General features: G+C 38.0%; 1 long non-coding RNA gene across 1 annotated transcript in view; it reads right to left on the reverse strand.

The window, feature by feature from the left end:
• Nucleotides 1–5,456: 5,456 nt before the first annotated feature.
• The window catches only part of LOC139438725 (uncharacterized), a 52,203-nt gene continuing 37,856 nt past the window's right edge, over nucleotides 5,457–19,803 (reverse strand). Inside the window, exon 5 of the long non-coding RNA XR_011648469.1 lies at nucleotides 5,457–10,733. This is a non-coding gene — a long non-coding RNA (uncharacterized lncRNA). The remainder of the gene's footprint in view (nucleotides 10,734–19,803) is intronic.

Here is a 19,803-nt window from a genome sequence, read left to right on the forward strand (position 1 = left end):
TACCCAAAGCATACACAAGCAACAAAAAGAAAAAATATTGATATATGGGACTCATTAAAATGAAAACCTTTTGTCCTCAAAGAATTTTATCATAAAAGAAGACAAGCTACACAATGGTAGAAAATATTTGAAACCACATATATAAAGGATTCATATATAGTATGTATAAAGAAATCCTTCAACTTAACAACAAAAAGATTAACAACCCAATTTAAAAATGAGCTAAATACTCTCTAAAGAAGATATAAAAATGATCAGAAAGCATATGACAAGATGCTCAACATCATTAACCCTCAGAGAAATGCAAATCAAACCCATAAGATACTATTTCAGCAACATTGGAATGACTACTTTTTAAAAAAATGACTACATTTTTTAAAAATGGGAATAAGTATTGAAGAGGATGCAGAGGAACAGGAACAGGCATTCATGATTGGTAGCAATGTAAAATGGTGCAGCCGCTGTGGAACACAATTTGGCAGTTCCTCATAAAACTAAATATAGAACTACCACAGGAACTGGCAATCCCACTACTAGATATATTTTTGAAAGAATTGAAAACTGGGACTTGGACAGATATTTGCAAACATATGTTCTTAGAGGTATTATTCACAATTGCCAAAAGACTGAAGCTACCCAAGTTACCATTAACTGATGAATGGATAAATAAAATGTGGTATATACATACAATGGAATATAATTCAGCTGCTAAGAAGAATGAAGTCTTGATACATGTGTCGACATGGGTTAGCCTTGAAGACCTCACATTGAATGAAGTAAGTCAGACTTAAAGGCCAAAATATTATATGAGCTATCTGATTTGAAATCACTAGAATAAGAAAGCTCCTAGAGTCAGAATCTAGAATATAGTTTACCAGGGGATGGAATGTAATAGGGAATGGGAGGTTAAGGCTTAAACTGTACAGGGTTCCTATTTGGAATGATGGAAATGTTTTGGTAATGCATAGTGGAGATGGTAGCACAATGATGTGAATGCAATTAACAGCACTCATACATGTATATGAATATGATTAAAAGGGGAACTGTTAGATTGTATCTATGGTAACAGAAGAAAATTTATTTTAAAAATCTAAGGAGGGAAGCAGACTTGGCCCAGTAGATAGGACATCCGTCTACCACACGGGAGGTCCAAGGATCAAACCCCAGGCTTCCTTGACCCATGTGGAGCTGGTCCACACTCAGTGCTGATGCACACAAGGAGTGCCCTGCCATGCAGGGGTGTCCCCCACATAGGGGAACCCCACACACAAGGAGTGTGCCCTGTAAGGAGAGCCACCCAGTGTGAAAGAAAGTTCAGCCTGCCCAGGAATGGTGTTGCACACAGGGAGAGCTGACACACAAGATGATGCAACAAAAAGAAACACAGATTCCCATGCCACTGACAACAACAGAAGCAGACAAAGAAGAAGATGCAGCAAATACACACAGAGAACAGACAACCAGGGTGGGGGGGAGGGGGAAAGGGAGAGAAATAAATCTTTTTTTAAATCTTAAAAAAAAATCTAAGGAACTACACTGTACAGTGGACCCTAAGTTAAAACATGGTCTTTAATTAATAGTACAATTGTAAAAGTATGCTATCATGAATTGTAACTGATGTTGCATGCCATTTCAAGGTGGTTGGTGGGGTGTATATGATAATCCTGCATTTTATGCAGGATTGTTCTCTGTACCCATAACTTCTCTAATAAAGAAAAAAATGGTTATTCTACAAATAAAATGATAGGAAAAAAGAACAAAGAAGAGGTAGGAAAACTAGAACACCAGAAGATAGATTTAAACCCTACCATACCAATTTTTGTATTAAACAAAAATTGTCTAAACAATTCAGGTAAAGGAAGAGGTTGATTTTATTTTAAAGAGCAGAACCAATTATATTATTTCCATAAGAAACCCACTTTATATTTATAAACACAGGTTATCATGTAAAAATCTACAAACAGAAATTTGGAACGACTGTGTTAACATTAGAAAAATCATATTTTGGAGCAAAGAAAATTACAAGGGATAAAGAGCAACATTTCAATATAATAAAGAGCTCAATTCACCAAGACTATATATTGTTTAATTCAAACTACATGAAAAAATGTTGCTACTATTGAATGGAAAAACAGAAAAATCAACAATTTTATTTGGCTATTTCAAAACCCACCCTAAAAAATAATAGAATGTAAGCAGAAAGTCATTAAAAATATAGAGAAGACTTGACCTATCTAATCAACAGCATAACCAAAAGATACTTATAAAACACTCTACCAAAGAACTGCAGAATAAAATGTCTGCATGTGTGTATGAAACATTTGAAAAGAGAGTATATTCTGAGTCATAAGACAAATTTCAAAAATTATAAGTGATTGAAATCATGCAAAATATATTATTTTAACCAACGGAAATAAACAAGAAAATTATATGGACCTACTTCAGAGTGTCAGGAAGCTCACATCATAAACAGTGGTTTCATTTCATTCTTGTACTTCTTGATATCTTGTATACCAGTAGTATGTAGCAGCAGGGTCACTTTAGAACAATTAAAATGGGCAGCACTCCCTCTGTTATCACGTGAAACTCTACTCACTATGTCAATACCCAATAAACATCCAAACATATGTTTATAACTTATATGCATGCCCTGGAAAACTCCCTCCCACCCATGCATCCTCCTTAAATGACATCCTACATCAGTGCTCCTCCTCTGCCATAGTTGAACCCCTCTGTGATTCAAAACTTTTTTTTTACTTTTTGCCTTTCATCACTGTTTTAGGTGTTGCCCTGTATGTACAGTGGCAAGGCAATCTTTTCCATTTATTCCTGTGTCTGCATTCTTTTTTAAAATTATGTTTTCAAAAAAGTTTTAGATCACAGTAAAGTCACATTTAGAATATATAGGACTCCCATATACACAAGATCAAACCCTTTCACCCCTTCCCTAGCAATGACCTTTTTACACTTGGATGTCACATTTGCTGCAACTGATGTACAAATATTGATACATAGCTACTAACCATGGTTTCATTATGGTTTACGTTTTAGACTATACACTTTTATAAATTTTTGGTGAAATTTAACATGGCCTGTAGCCATTATTGCAGGGTCATGCAGAATACTTCCATTGCCACCAGTTACCCCCTCTTCCATCCATTCTCTTCCTCTCTCCCTTTCCATTGGGGCCCACAGTGACAACCAATCTTCACTGCTTGAAAGACAAGATTCATAGATACTTGCACCAATGCTGAGGGCTTGACACACTAGTCTGTCCTCCCCCATTGGGAGCCACCCATGCTCTCAAGAGACAACCTCCCCTCTCTTTGAGAATATCAGGCCTACAACAGGATGGGGGTATAACACCTTTCCATTCATTCTACTGGTCTCCACCCACTGATATAACAGTATGGCAAAATAAGCACTCGCATACTCCCTAGAAACCTGCCCCAGGTGAACCCTGTGCCGGTTGCCCCTATCAAGCATATATAAAGAAATCCTGTCTCTTGAAAGTTAAAAGACAACCCATTTTAAAAATGGGCAAGAGATTTGAACAGACATTTCAACAAAGAAGAAATACAAATGGCTAAAAAGCACATGAAAAGATGCTCACCATCACTAGCTGTTAGGGAAATGCAAATCAAAAGTACAATGAGATACCATCTTGCACTCATTAGACTGGCAGCTATTAAAAAAACAGAAGACTATAAGTGCTGGAGAGAATGTGGAGGAATGGAAACCCTCATCCACTACTGGTGGGAATGTAGAAGAAGCCAGTCATTTTGGAGGACAGTTTGGTAGTTACTCAAAAAACTAGCTACAGATTTGCCATATGACCCAGTAATTCCACTGCTGAGTATATACCTAGAACTGAAAACAAAGACACGAACTGATGCATGCACACCAGTGTTCATAGTGGCATTATTCACTACTGCCAAAAGTAGGAATCAACCCAAATGCCCATCAACAGATGAATGGATAAACAAAATGTGGCATATACATACAATGGAATACTACTCAGCTGTAAGGAGGAATACAGTACTAACACATGGGATAACATGGATGAATCCTGAGGACCTTATGTTAAGTGAAGCAAGCCAGGCACTGAAGGACAAATACTACATGACCTCCCTGATAAGAATTAAGCAAACCAAGCTGTCTCAGATAGCTAGAGACTGGAAGATAGGCTTACAGAAAATATGGGGAGAGAGAAAGGTTGTGAGCCAATGTCCACACAGGCAACATCTATGATAAAGTGGAGGTAAGTAGTTGTGCAATGAAGGAATAAGACAGGGGCATAGGGATACTATTGGGTTGGGCTTTGCAGGCTTAAGGGGGGCTAGGGTTGGGAGGATGGGTCAGATGGTCCATGGAATTGGGGGAAGGATTAAGGGGTAGCAGGTGAACACAGGAGATTGTCGGGTATGTGGTTGAAACTATAATGTTGAAAAAAAATCTTTAGAAAATATAATAAGGAAGTGTTACTGGTTTAAGGCATGTCCTATCTCTATTTTAACATCTCCTGGGAACTCATCAAAGACCTTCACTGGAACCCCTGGTTTGCTGCCTGCCCTGAAGAATTTGGACTTATGCTTTGCCATGGTTGCATGAGGCAATTTTATAAACCTCAAACTATTTACAGATATCATCTGTCGGTTTCGTTTCCCTGACTAATACAGGCCTATACAATTTTCATTTTTGGAACCTTTACTTAAGCATGGGGACTTCATAATCTAAATCTCTTTTCTTCTTTCCTGAAAAATTCTCTAATATCTCTTTTCTCACTGTGGTACCAGTTCATATTTTTTTCTGAATACATGGGTGAATCTCACCAAGGATGATTTGAGTTTGCAGTGGCTACTTGGGGAATGTTTTAATTAACCAAGGACAACCATTTGAGATGTGCACTTGAAAAAGAAACTCCTGGTCTTTAACAAATTAGGGAGTGCATATTTGATTGATAGTCAGAAGTTCTAAAAGGCCTAGTGATTCAAAAATAGCATCTTTAAAAGATTCCTTATAACGTGCTCTTAGATGTTTATGATAGAAAAAAATAAATTTTAACCTAACAAAAGGGAATCAAATTTTGATTTCAACAGTACTTGAGTTTTGTATAAATTGTCAACTTTAAGATAGAGTCTAAGATCTGTTGGTACCTTAAAACCTTAGGCTTATGTTAAATTGAGCTTGCATGGTGTAGCAGTTTGATTTAATTGATGAATTCAAAAAAGAAATATTGGACTATGCTTGTAATCTCATCTGTACCTGGGCATGACTGAGTTATGATTAGGGCTTTGATTGGGTGACATCATTAGGGCATTGGGTCCCCACTCCTTGGTGGGTGGAGATTCACAGATAAAGGGCATGGCAAAGGACAGAGTTGGAGTTTTGATATGAGGGTGTCAGAGTCACGGACCTAAAGGGTATCGGGAATGAAAGACAAAGAGAGATTGGGATCAGGGGATCTGAGAGCATTGAAGACTCAAGCTCATCAGACAAGTTTATTAATCTCAGGGGCTTCTTTATATACCCCAAGCAATCATGAGAAACGGCAACTATCCTAAATAACTATTCCATTACCTCAACCTGTGTAACACAATGGATCAAATGTTATGATTATAATTCAAAGTACAAAATTTCAATGTTCTATTATATTGTTGAGAAAACATACCCATAAATCTTGTTGCCCAGGTTGTTCCATTCTACCTAGTCCTTGTTCCACCTGAATGTACACATCTCCTTGCTAGATTTATGACCTGCATGCATAGCTGTAGAGACAGCATGGCTCAGTGGTCAAGGAAGTAACTTGCTTCCATGGAAACAACATGCCTTTGTTTCCCACATTTCCCCCTTTTTGTTTTAGTCAGAATGGCTGTGCCTGTCTTAGGTTGCCCTCCTCTGAGAGGCTTACTCATCATTGACTACCAGCCAAGCACACTGACCATGGGGAACTCATTGCAAGGTTCTTCCCAGTACCAAATTATTGGCTTGTCCCATAGCATTCACATGGTGAAGTCTTCGGCAAACACCTCATCCCAGGCAGGCAACAACAATGAGCAACAAGATTAACACACAAAGTCCTATTCCTAATGCTGATAAAAAATGTTGAGACTTCCACCAATTTACTGGATTAAACTTACTGAAATGAGAAATCAAATCATTAAAGATATCCTTACATCAGCTACATAAATCTGATTATGAGATATTTCCAATATCTGTTTCTGTAATTCTTCTGTTTCTAATGACATATTACCCTTATGACCTATCAAATGATTTTTAATCTTTTCCCAGTCAAACATAAAATTATTATAAGCAAGTGGAGTAATACAAAAATTACTCTCATCCCAATCACATTTTAAACCTCTAAGTAAATTTAAGTTATATACTTGATCTCCAAGATGTAAAACTGCTGATTCTAGATCATTAACTCTATTGTTTGATTCTTCATCTATATGTTCTTGACTATGCCATAAGTCACTAGCATTCTTATGCCAATCATGCACATATTGCTGAGTCTGCACAGTTTCATGCAAGGCCATGGTAGCTGTAGCAGCAGCTGCAATAACACCAATCGGTCCCAATATGACAGCTATTAACAGTCCCACAAATCATATAAAACAGAGCATTCTTATAGTTTTCCAACCACAAACACATAAGGATCTCTTACACATGATTGAAAATGATGAGTTTGATCTAAATGCTAATATTGACCATTCTATTATTCCCAATCCATTCTATAGTAGGTGCTATTCCCAGAAAGCCTTTCCACAAATTCTTTTGACTATGCATAGATGTAATATTACACCATGGAGAAGGGATCCCTTTTCCTTTATATTTCCAAACACTATTATTTTTGGTAAAAATTATTTTTTCATCCAATTCAAGGGATTCATGAAAGGGATATTGCATATTACTAATTTGCTGTTCTTTACTATTTAGACCAAACCAAATAAATCTGCCATTATATTTGGTGGGACTCCCTATAGGGGCACTTTCCCACACTATTCCATAGGAATCATTAAAAATGACAGATCCTCTTCCTATATGACATTCTTGCCATCCTACTTTATCCCCAATATCACTTTGCAGACAGTTATAGGTAGGTTTTTTAGTCACCATATAATTATAAGAAGGAAATAACATCACTAAAGACTTAGTATTATTATTTCTGAAGATAATCATAGTCCAATTTTTAACATACATACATGGAGGATGGTTACCAATGCATAGGGGTCGAGAATCAAATGGTAATATGAGATTATAGATTCTTCATCCTTCCTCATGGGACTTAATTGGTAACCTATCATCAATTGGTCCAGGGAATATATGGGTCTTATTCAGATAAATAGGAAAGGATGGATCTTTCCAGGTTAACACTTTGAGTAATGGGGGGTTAGGTGTATAGGCCCAATAGATGTAATTATCCATGGCTTCCTCATTACTTATGATCACCATCATCAGAAGTTGTAGGAGACCCCATCTCTTCATTCCATGGTTTAATCCTCTTTGCAGGTAGCCAAATTTGCTCTCCATTTTATGAAATACAGGAGCATAGCCTCGCCCCCATACTTTAATCCTGCCTTTTTTCCCATTCATTGCTTAAAATATCTTTCCAGAATATTGGTTGATCTTCATTTCCAGTGTCCACTGTAGATGTTTGACATTTTCCAAAGTGACATTCTGCAGGTGTCAGTGAATTATAAACATTAAGAAAATTTAAAGTAAATAATGCTTTTGCCAATTGATCTTTTGATGTTATAATACCATCATCTCCCCCTTTTTGTTTTAAAAGCGTAGTTTTTAGAGTATGGTGGCTGTGTTCAACTATGGCTTGACCTGTAGGATTGTAAGGAATACTAGTAACATGTTCAACAGCATACATAGAACAAAAGGAAGCAAAAGGCTTACTCGTGTAAGAAGGGCCATTATCAGTTTTAATTTTCAAGGAGCATCCCATCACAGCAAAAGCAGACCACAAATGGGAATGAACGTGATGAAAACATTCACCACTTTGTGCAGTAGCCCAGAAAAAATGAGAGTAAGTGTCAATACAGACATGGGCATATTGTAATTTACCAAATGATGGTATGTGAGTAACATCCATCTGCCACAGTTGATTAGGAGCCAGGCCTCTGGGATTCGTTTCAGCCTGAAAAGGCACTGTGGCCAAGGGTCCACAGGTGGGATGGGTGTGAATAATCTCTTGACCTTGATGTTTAGTCAATTGAGGAAATTTATGTCTAAGTCCCTTAGTATTATTATTAATTAATGCATGATATTTAGTTGCATCCTGCAGACATCCCACTAACAGATCAGCTTGGGCAATTTGGGTAGCTAGAGGACCAGGAAGGGAAGAATGAGACCAGATATAAGTAATATATATGGGCTGACTTCTTTGTCAAATGAGGGCTTGAGGGTCAGCAAAAAGTTGAGACAATTCATCGGTAATAAAAATATGAGCTGTTTCAATATGAGCTACAGTTAAACACACATATTCAGAATCAGAGACAATATTCAGGGGCTCCTGAAACGTTTGTAAAACCTTAATGATGACTGAAAGCTCTGTGAGTTGAGCAGATGAATAAGGAGTTTGCCAAACCTGTACCTTTTGAGAGGTAACATATGCTGCTTTTCCATTACTACTATCATCAGTAAATACTGTACATGCATTTTCAATAGGAACAGTTTTCACATTTTTTGGCAAATCCAGGTGGTTCTTCATAAGAATGTTAACACCTTGGTAGTAGAATAATGATTATCAATAATGCCTTGAAAATTTCTAATAGCAGTTTGCCATTGAGGATTAGTTATATATAAGTGTTGAATTTCTTCATGAGAAAGATCACAAATAATCCTGTCTGGATCAGACCACTTTAATTGGAACAATCTAAAACAGCCTTTGGCTAGAATGGAAATAATTTTATTTGGATATGTCTGCAATCTCTTTTGTTTATTATTAGGTTAAAAAAAACCCAAAAATCCATTCCAGTATCCTTCTTGCCAAAATAAAGCTGTAGGAGGTTGAGGGGTTGAGAAAATAAATCAACAGATTTGTCAGGTTCTATTTGTGTTAATTGCCCTTGAGAGATTTGATCCTCTATCAATGCCAGTTCTTTTTCAGCCTCTACAGACAATGTTCTAGGGCTAGAAAGATCTACATTCTTTCTGATAGTGACTAGGCTTCCCACATTCAAACAATTCCCTTTCTTTCTCTCCTCCTCCAAGCTACCTTTAAAGGCTACGGCCAAGACCACCTTTTTACATTCACTGTTAGCCTGATCAAAAGCAAGTGTTAACAAAATTAACTCTCTTGCTTCTGGTATCTGAATTGTTTTAATCAAAATGTCAGTTAATCAGGCTACAAATACCACATATGGTTCATTAACTCCCTGGATCACTTTGGCAAAAGACTGAGTAGGTTTTCCAGGTACACAAATCCGTTTCCAAGCTGCCAAACATGAATTGTGCACTTGTGTTATGGCCTGATTATTGTATTGGAGCTGTCTTTGAATTCCAGACCAATCACCAATACCCAGTAATTGTTCAGCAGAAATAAGAACGGGAGGATTCTGTACTGCGTTACAGTGTGCAATCATATTGGCTTCATCTGTCCACCAGGTTTTAAATTGTAAAAACTCAGCCAAGCTTAAAACAGTTCTAGCCAGCACGTCCCAATCCCAGGGGATAAGTTGGTCAGCTTGAGCCAGCCCCTGCACTAAGCCAAAACTGTAAGGACTATTAGTTCCAAATTGTGCACAGGCTTGTTTAAGTTCTTTCAGAATTTTAAGTGGCAGGGGTTCATGATGAAAATTATATCCTCCTTGAGGGTTGTTCGCATCTGGGGAAACTTGTTGAATATTTACTGGGAAGGCTGTTAGTAATTGCACTCCTTCAGGATCCCCCTGTCGAGATCCTTGCAGCAAACAATGCATTAAGGGAGCGGTTGGAACCGGATTAGGTACAAATACGTTGTTAGTGTAGGGCCTGGTGTCAATGGCATCAGTAAATATTCCCGGGGCTGTCAGCATTGTTAACCGGTGGGACTGTAGGGGCTACATTACACAAATTAGGGTAAATGCTGGCTTTAGAAATATTCAATTTAGACATCTGCTTAGGCAGAAAGGGGTTAGTTTCTTTCTCATTGGGGGGCTCATCCTTGTCCTTGTCCTCTATTTCCTCCCTGTCCTCACTCTGATGGCCCATGTCATGGGACTCCCTGGAAAAGATGGTAATTTCTTCCTCCTCTGCTTCAGACTGCGGCGGATCTAAGGCTGCTGCAAGCTGTTGCCCTAAAGCCCACACCAACAGTGGTATAGTCTCTCCTTTTTGGTATGCTCTATGTAACACCTTCATTACCTGTTTCCACTGTTTAAGATTTAAAAGATTTTTTCCTCGTGGCTGAAACCAATAAGAGTGTTTTTGTATTAGAGCAAAAATTCAAGTAAATCAGCAGTTTTCACTGAGACTCCAACAGTATTTAAAAGAGTTTTTAGTATCTGTGAATATTGTTCCAGACATCCTGGTTGATTTCCCATACCCTGATGCTAGCAGAAAACAAAATTAATTTAAGATTCTCACCACTGTATTGTCAGACTCGAGTCACCTTTCAATGGATGCCTCAACCTTTCAGGAAGGTTTTCAGTTTCCATGTTCCCAATACTGCCATGGAAGACTCTCTGCTGCAGTCACTGCTTTGGGCTCCACGTTGGGTGCCAGATGTTGGAGTCACAGACCTGAAGGGTATTGGGAGTGAAAGACAGAGATTGGGATCAGGGGATCTAAGAGCATTGAAGCCTCAAGCTCATCAGACAAGTTTATTAATCTCAGGGGCTTCTTTATATACCCCAAGCAAACGTGAGAACCAGCAACTATTCTTGCTAACTATTCCCATTACCTCAACCTGTGTAACACAATGGATCAAATGCTATGATTATAATTCAAAGTACAAAATTTCAATGTTCTATTATATTGTTGAGAAAACATACCCATAAATCTTGTTGCCCAGGTTGTTCCATTCTACCTAGTCCTCCTTCCACCTGAATGTACACATCTCCTTGCTAGATTTATGACCTGCATGTATAGCTATGGAGACAGCATGACTCAGTGGTCAAGGAAGCAACTTGCTTCCATGGAAACAACATGCCTTTGTTTCCCTCGTGAGGGTTTTTAAGTTGGAGTTTGATGCTGAAGCCTTAAGCTGGAGCCCTGGGAAGTAAGCTCACAGAGGAAAGAGAAGCCAGCACAGGGAAGAGAGGAATGCTGAGCCCAGGAAGAAGCAAGTCCTTGGAAGAAAGGAACCTTGAACCCAGCGAGAAGCAAGACTCTGAAAGGGAGGAACCCAGGAAGCCTGAACCTTTGCAGCCATCAGCAGCTATCTTGCTCCAAATACACTTTGGTGATGGAATTAACTTATGCTTATGGCCTGGTATCTTCAAGCTCCTACCACAAATAAATACCTTTATAAGAGCCAACCAGTTTCTGGTATTTTGCATCAGTACCCCTTTGGCTGACTAATACACATGGTATGCAGGATATGGTTTTATAGAGACAAATAAAAGAATAGTTCTTTCTTAAAGCAAAATCATTGGCTATTGAAAATTTTTAAAAAGAGAAAAATACAGGATAAAACCTGAAAGAATAGGAAAGTTGCAAAGGATATGCAGAAAAAGAATTTTGTTTTTCATGGTTATTGCTGGATAAGACATAATGGGTTTTCCAATAAGATTTTTATAAACAGCATATACATGCAAATTTGAAATTTGTTTTTCCCATTAAAATGAAAGCATTTTCTGGGATTATTGTTCTGCTTTTAGTAGGTGATTGAAAGAAGGTTTATTTGCCTTATGAGTAATTGGCCTAGAAGGTATTTATTATGTTTCTTATCACAATTCACTGCCCTGCATGTAGTCTTTAATATAAATGCATTTTTTTAAAGAAAATCAAGTCATCTTCCTTTTTTAAAAAAATTTATTTATTTATTTAATCCTCTTCCTCTCCCACCACTCTGCTATTTTTGCTGTGTATGTCCATTTACTGTGTGATCTTCTGCATCTATTTCTCTTTTGGTTTTCTCTTCTCATTTTTTTCTCCCTAGGACTCAACAGTATTTGTTCCTGGGGACCACTGATGTGAAGAGAGGTTTGATGTCAATTGTGCCACCTCAGTTCCTGGTCTCCACTGCGCTTCACTTTGACTCTCCCCTTCATCATTCTTTTGTTGCATCATCATCTTGCTGTGGTACTCACTTCCATGGGCACTGGCTCACTCTACAGACACTGACTCACTGTGTCACTGGCTCATCATGTGGGGCACTTCCTCTTCTTCTTTTTCACCAAGAGGTCCCAGGGATCAAACCCAGGCCCTCCTATATGGTAGGTGAAAGCCCTATGACTTGAGGCACATCTGCTTCCCCTCATCTCCCTTTTAAAATATCTACTTTTGTAAAGGAGCATACTACCTCCAGAATATTGTTTTAATCTTTCATTTTCACTTTGGTTAAATAAGGAGCTGAGTCTTGTTCATGGTGACCTATGATCTTATTTCATATACATTACAAACCTCCTGGCAATTTTGACATCTTGCATTCCCTCAACCAAATCCTAAATATGTCTCCTTGATCGAAGATTTCTGCAGGGGTCCCAGAAAATAAAAAAATTGTGGGAAACAAAGGTATGTTGTTTCCATGGAAGCAAGTTACTTCCTTGACCACTGAGTCATGCTGTCTCTACAGCTATACATGCAGGTCATAAATCTAGCAAGGAGATGTGTACATTCAGGTGGAAGGAGGACTAGGTAGAATGGAACAACCTGGGCAACAAGATTTATGGGTATGTTTTCTCAACAATATAATAGAACATTGAAATTTTGTACTTTGATTTATAATCATAGCATTTGATCCATTGTGTTACACAGGTTGAGGTAATGGGAATAGTTAGGATAGTTGCTGGTTCTCACGATTTCTGAACACATTTCAGCAAGTGCTAAACTGCCCAGTGCTGCCCTAAGTTCATAGTACCTCAAAAATATTTAGACTTGGGCTGAGATTTGTGACAGATTACATACATTGCTATCATTACGGGGCAAAATAAATATTTTCTTTTAAAAAATGGTGCTTGAAAACAACCTTGTCTGATGTCTACATGATGCCTGTGGAATCAGTCCCTGACCCCCATGTTAGCACAAATCTGAAAAGAAGAACTTTCAGAGGGAAGTTCTTGACGAAGTTACATTGTTATAAATGATGACATATGCAGTCTATTATTTAGGTATCACATTGATAATGTATCATCTTATGTTGTGAACCTACATATATTGTGACTACCATGAGGGTCATATGAACAACTGAATGTACTCGATTTGGGAAAATTGTCAGTGTCACATAATTTAAACCCACAAGGTTGGTCAGCCAATTAGGGAAGTGGGCTGTTTTATCATGGACATGAGCTGGGAAGACACTGGTGTGCTGAGCCTGTACTGAGTCTGGCCATGGTATATTATACAGAACAGATGCAAGGCTGACTGAGCAAGAAAGAGAATTGTCATTTCAGCACAAAAACAAAACCCAAACAAAAAATACCATGCTAGAAAGGAAGAGAAAACTTTTGCTACATAGTAATAGTATTAAAAGAGCCACAAGATTCCTTTTTAGAATCTTTTAGAATGGAGAAGGGTGTTTCACATTGGTGCTGACCAGACAAGGACCTGGTGAAATATAAGTAGCACAGCCTTGGGCTGGGGAGGATGGCAGGGTGGAGGGCCACTGTCACCCTGAAGAGCTGGGTGGGAGCCCAGGGCTTCTCCAGGCTCTGGGCATTCATACAGGCCATATGCCAGCTTCAAGGGGACAGACACATCCTCTTACCAGTCTAACCACACAGTAGTAAAACTGAGAAGCATTTTATTATCTGTAAGTAACTGCTTCATTTCTGGCTACATACAGGAGAATAGACAAGATGTGTGTGTACATTTCCAAATGCTGCTTCTTTTGTTTAAAAAGATAAGAGCATCTAAGAGCTTAAGTAAAACAGAAGAGCTCTAATCTTCTTCCCTTTTAGTTAGCAGAGACAACAAGCATGTCTCTCAAGGCATCAAGGCAGAATGCTCTGATCCATATGGGCTCTCAGGAAGTTGGGGGGGCCTCCACATTTAGCTTCCCAGCCCCAGTGGCCTCCCGCTATCAAGAGGACAGATGGGAAGAGTGGGGAGCATGGCTATTAGCAACCTTTGTTCCTTTGGTTTGGGGCTTGCGTTGCCCTGTGTGACTGGAAGGGGGATGGAGCAAGAAGCTGAGCCTTTTTCTGGTCAGAACCTCTGACTCAGGTTCTCATGCTTTTGCCTCAAGGAATCTCCTACTCCCAACCTAATATGTTGGAATACAATAGTGGTGTGAAATTGACACGAAGGCTTCCATGTGCCCCATGAACAGAACTGGGGAGCCTCAAAAGATCCCACTGTAGGCATGAAAAAACCCTGCATGGCAAATGTGCAATACCAACAATTATCTATCTACTGATATGCTATGAGCACCTCACAGATTCCTGTTTCAGAACCAGAGACCCTGGTTAGAACAAAACAATCATTACTGAAGTTGCTAAAGTCTGCTGGTGCACAAAAACACACACAATGAAAGACATTATATTTTATCTTGGCCACTATATTATGACCAAATGATGAGAAACAACAATATATTGTATATTCAAATTATCTTCTAGGGGAGTTGTTTGTAGTGCCAAGCTCCTCTGTGAAAGAACATAGGAAAATGTCTACAGAAACTTGGTAGTAGTCAACCAGCAGGAACCATCAGATTCAGGTGCATCTCTACATGAAAACAGGTGTCACCTTCAAGATGGCAACCATCAGGAAGCAGACTTGGTCCAGTGGATAGGGTGTCCATCTACCACATGGGAGGTCTGCGGTTCAAACCCCGGGCCTCCTTAATTCATGTGGAGCTGGCCCATGTGCAGCACTGATGCGCACAAGGAGTGCTGCCCCCCGCATAGGGGAGCCCCATGTGCAAGGAGTGCACCCCATAAGGAGAGCCGCCCAGCATGAAAGAAAGTTCAGCCTGCCCAGTAATGGTGCCACATGCATGGAGAGCTGACACAACAAGATGATGCAACAAAAAAGAAACACAGATTCCCATGCTGCTGACAACAGCAGAAGCGGACCAAGAACACACAGCAAATGGACACAGAGAACAGACAACTGGGGTAGGGGAGGGGGAAGGGGAGAGAAATAAATAAAACAAATCTTAAAAAAAAAGACGGCAGCCATTAAAGGGACCCTGTGCAAGAGGTGTAGGAGGAGAAACCTTCATCCTCAATTTGATTTTTAGACCTTCATCTAAAAGGAGAGTAATTAGTGAGACAGAAAATTCAGAAGACTTAGCTGGTGGACAACAAAGAAAGCACCACAAATCTGCTAGCATTTACCTTTCCTCTGATGAAAGTCTTGCTCTATGTATAACAAGGAAGATACGGTGTGAAAGATTCTGTAGGAGTGAATCAATGGAGACTATCGAATCTGGATCTTGATACTGGTTTAAGTGAACATTCTGGTGATTGGTTGAATCAGGATTCAGTTTCAGATCAATTCAGTGTATAATATGAACTTGAATCTCTTGATTCAGAAGATTAGTGAAGAAGGACAAGAACTCTCATATGAAGATGAGCAGGTTTATCAAGTTACTGTATAGCAAGCAGGGGAGAGTGATACAGACTCATCTGAAGAAGATCCTGAAATTTCCTTAACTCTCTGTGAGAAATGTACTTCACGCAATGAAATGTAACCTCCCCTTGTGGAAATGCATTACAACAGATGTGAGAATTGGCTTCCTGAAGATAAAGGAAATGATAAGGGAAAATACCTGGGAAAGCCATACTAGAAAACTCAACACATGTAGAAGAGGGCTTTAATGTTCCTGATTTCAGAAAAAGGACATAGAGGAAAATAATAAAATCACAGAAGCCTCCCAATCCCAAGAAAATGAGGGCTATTGTCAGCCATCAACTTCTAGTAGGAACATTTATACCAGTCAAGAAGATGTCAGCCATCTGCCCATTGGGATTTAAGCCCCCTCTCAAGTAGTAGCAGAGTGGGATCACCATCCTGAAATCCTCAAGACTGGGGAGTGAACAGTGGACTAAAGTAGACTTAGTATTATTCTATTATAGACTTCATATTATTCTAGCAATGGAAGAACTTTTATCATTGATGTAAAGGTAGTGGCCACTAGAGGCTCTGAGGTGAGGGAGAGGGAAGAATAGATATAATATGGGGACATTTGGGGCATTGGAATTATCCTGCATGACACTGCAATGACAGGTATAGGCCATTACATTTGGTCATAACCTATAAAATTGGGTAAGGCAGAGTGTAAGCTATACTAGAAACTAGAGTACATTGTTAATAACAATGCTTCAATATGTGTTCAATTGTAGCAAATTTACCACATTAGTGAAAGATGTTGTGAATGTGGGAAAGTGTGGGAGGGTTAGGGTGAGGGGTTGGAGAATATGGGAATCCCCTATATTTTTTATTAAACATTTATATAATCTAAAGCTTCTTTAAAAATTAAAAAAATACATGGAATTTAGTTTCCATCTTTGTGCCATTGAACCTTGTAACCTAAAATTGAGTCTATCATCCATGACAAAAAAGGACCTCTTATGGCTTGTTTTACATGTTCAAAGAAGCTAAAAAAAACAAAACAAAAGAAAACAAAACAAAATAAGGTCTGCCCAATATGTAGGCAGCTAGTTCAAATGATTATGCTAACTTATTTCTCCTAGTTGACTTGTTTGTAAGAGTAGAATTATATATTTCTAACTATGTAACCCTAAAAACTCAGCCAGTTATTTTAGCAACATTAAATTTATTTCTATGTTTTTATACATATTGAAGTGTAAAAGTATCTCAGTCCATGTAGAATTCTTCTCCTTAATGTAATTTACCTACTTGGGGAGGGGATGTGGTTTAGTGAATATTCATTTCATTTTAGGAAAATTTCACTTCTGTTTATAGTTCATATTTGGGTTTTAATGTAATTTGAATTGGCTATATACCTAGTTATTTAATTCTATCCTTCATATTTTAATTCATTTCCACCTCCACTTAAATAAAAATATCTGATTTTTCAAAATATAAGTAGGGTATTCACATATATGCTATTTAGTACCTTTCTTTTAAGGAGATAAATTTTGTGAGAAAGATTTATTATTTAAATTTTAGATACTCTTAAATTTTTTCATCCTTAGTTACTCTGCTCTTTCAGAGTCTCTTAAAATATTCTTTACAGGGAAGCAGACTTGGCCCAGTGGTTAGGGTGTCTGTCTACCACATGGGAGGCCCACAGTTCAAACCCCAGACCTCCTTGACCTGTGTGGAGCTGGCCCATGTGCAGTGCTGATGTGCACAAGGAGTGCCATGCCACACAGGGGTGTCCCCTGTGTAGGGGAGCCCCACATGCAAGGAGTGTGCCCTGTAAGGAGAGCTGCCCAGCATGAAAGAAAATGCAGCCTGCCCAGGGATGGCACCACACACATGGAGAGCTGATGCAGCAAGATGATGCAACAAAAAGAGACACAGATTCCCATGCCGCTGACAACAGAAGCTGACAAAAACAAGACCACGCAGCAAATGGACACAGAGAACAAATGACTGGGGGCAGGGGGCAGAAAGGGGAGAGAAAAAAAATCTTTAAAAAATATTCTTTACAGATAAATAGAAACTGGTAGTTATATTCTCTGCTACTGAAGTAAAAAATGTACCACTTGTTCTCCAGGTATAGGTGGTGATGATGTCCATTGAGAGTCTTTCAGAAGAGCCAATACAACTTTTTTAAAGCCCTGTAGTAAAATGTGGAGTTGTCCTGGGAGGTCCAATGTGACATACATTTTCAGGGTTTGGTGGGAATTGTTTGTTTCTCTCAAGTGAAAAACAGTTTAATTCACTTTGAAGTGTCTTCTTAGACAGGGTTACACAGTCTCTATTAATTGCCTAGATATCAGACCTTTGCTTAAGACCAGTTTCAGAAACCAGTGAATTCAGAAAGATTAATTCATAAATTAGTTAAAAGGAAGAACTGTTCATTTTTTTAAAAATAGCTGGAAAGGTCAACATTTCTCTAAATTGTCCAGAAAATATACATCACTTCCTTCAAGAATTACAGAGTCATGGGATTCTAATACTGCTGTAAAACTGCACAGATTAACTTATTGATTTATATATACATATGAGTTCTTCAGCAAAATAGTATGAATAAACAAACCTTTAGATAAGTGGAGTTGACTTTTAATTTAAAGTTCCAGTGTTTTGCTTCTGGTTATGACAGGTTGAGGGCAATAAAATAAACTGGACTATGAGTTTAGAATAGAACTGAGGGGCAATTTTAAACAGCAACATAGTGTGTCTGTTACTAGCAGTAGATTGTTATAGATAGACTTCATAAAAACAATAAACACATCCACATATGACTTACCCATGTATACATATGCAAATATAAAACAAATGGCTGAAGGTATTGGTAATTAAGCCAAAGCTATTCTCAAAAACAGTAAAGCTTAATTAATTTTTAATTTATGATACCTCCAACTAGAGCTAAACAGAATACATCATTTCTAAGAAGAGTTAGTATAAATGAGATCATTTAATATACATTCAGAGTATATCCATGCAGTGATTATGCTGCTTACAATGCAAGACTCTGAGCAAGTGGAATCTCATTCTAAATGCCTATGGATTATTAATGTAGTCTTCATTATGTAAATTTTAAAGCATGGTGTAAAATATTATTGATTGATTTACAAAGAAACAACTTACTAAGTGATTTTAAAAATTTAAAAAGCAATGCTATTAATCACTGCTACTTCTCTAAGGTTAGATGTATCTCAACTCCAGTTATTTATAGGGTTTCTAGAATTACAAATTTAACTGATCACTGGGTTTGCCAATATCTAGATGATAAAGATGGACCTGGAATAATGTTCAATTCAGGCTAAAGTGATCATTGGTCAAAAAGAGAGGTAAATGTTTAATAAAAAGATTTGGTATCCTGTTAAAAATTAGTCAGCCCCTGTTACAGATCAATAAGTTAAATGTATTTGGCATTGGGACACTTTATTTGAAGCTTTAACTAGCTTTTCACAACTTATAATTTGGTGACTATAAACTCTTCTTTATGCAAGAAAACTGTAATAAGGCAGGGCCAAAACTGGATATATCCAAGACTGGTTGTATATATTGGTTGTATATTACCAATCAATCAGGTTAGATTCAGACAACAGAGATGGGACTCCCATCTTCAAAGACAGAGAGCTTAAAAGTGACTCCAATAATGATACTTCTACTGATGTAACAAAGAAAATCACTAAATTAGATATTAATTCAATGACAGTATCCCACTGGCATGTGTAATGCCTGCAATTATCTCTTTACCCAATACAATAAACTTACATAACATGATTTAGTCAATGTTCAGGTTATATTTAAAATGGAAACTCAACATACTTAATTGGGAGTAATATACATGAATTGTTATATCATTTAAATAGGAATGCTTTCTTCTTTCTCAGACTAATGGACTCTTGTAAAATGGCAATGTGCTGATGCTTATATGACCTCCTTAAAGGGTAAAAAAATACAAATAGAGAGACATTCAAGGTGGTTTTCTGGATCTAATCTTAACTTATCTTTAGATCATACTGGATTGCTTATTTTCCATGTGGGAAAATATATAAAACTTTTCTCCATGTTTGGCCAGGAAGATGTGTACTAGGTTATCTTATTCCATGTATACCAAAGATA

This window comes from Dasypus novemcinctus, chromosome 3 (assembly GCF_030445035.2).
Source record: "Dasypus novemcinctus isolate mDasNov1 chromosome 3, mDasNov1.1.hap2, whole genome shotgun sequence".
NCBI classification, from domain to species: Eukaryota; Metazoa; Chordata; class Mammalia; order Cingulata; family Dasypodidae; genus Dasypus; species Dasypus novemcinctus.